We start from the raw sequence: 455 nt of genomic DNA on the forward strand, positions 1-455 counted from the left end.
GATCTCATTGGATCAACAGTACCATAAGGTAACATTCTTAACCTTTTACAGATGGGAGATTTGAAGACAAGAACTGGAAACCACAAGCTGTGAATTGTTTTTCAAACAGGAAAACTGAGGCTTATGGGCATTAAACAGTCTGCGCAGGAACCCTGAGCCAAGAGGGCAAAGCAGCAAACATCCAGTGTTTGGTGGGACTGAAGTTAGGAATATACATGGGGGGAGATAAATGAAATTGGATTAGCCATGTGTCATTGGAATGTTCCACAGTTAAACACTAAAAATGTAATAAGATAGTTCAAGAACAGTCCCAATCACACCTGTTAATACATCACCTGTGAAGCACAGCTGTGGGATCCACCCTCTATCCCTGCAGTTTTAAGTCTGTAGACACTTGGTTGTTAATAACTCCGATTTCGTGTTTCTTTATCCCCAATGACCAAACCCAAGAGCAC

The sequence above is a fragment of the Phyllostomus hastatus genome, unplaced genomic scaffold, assembly GCF_019186645.2.
Source record: "Phyllostomus hastatus isolate PE091 unplaced genomic scaffold, TTU_PhHast_1.1 phas_contig_17, whole genome shotgun sequence".
NCBI lineage: Eukaryota > Metazoa > Chordata > Mammalia > Chiroptera > Phyllostomidae > Phyllostomus > Phyllostomus hastatus.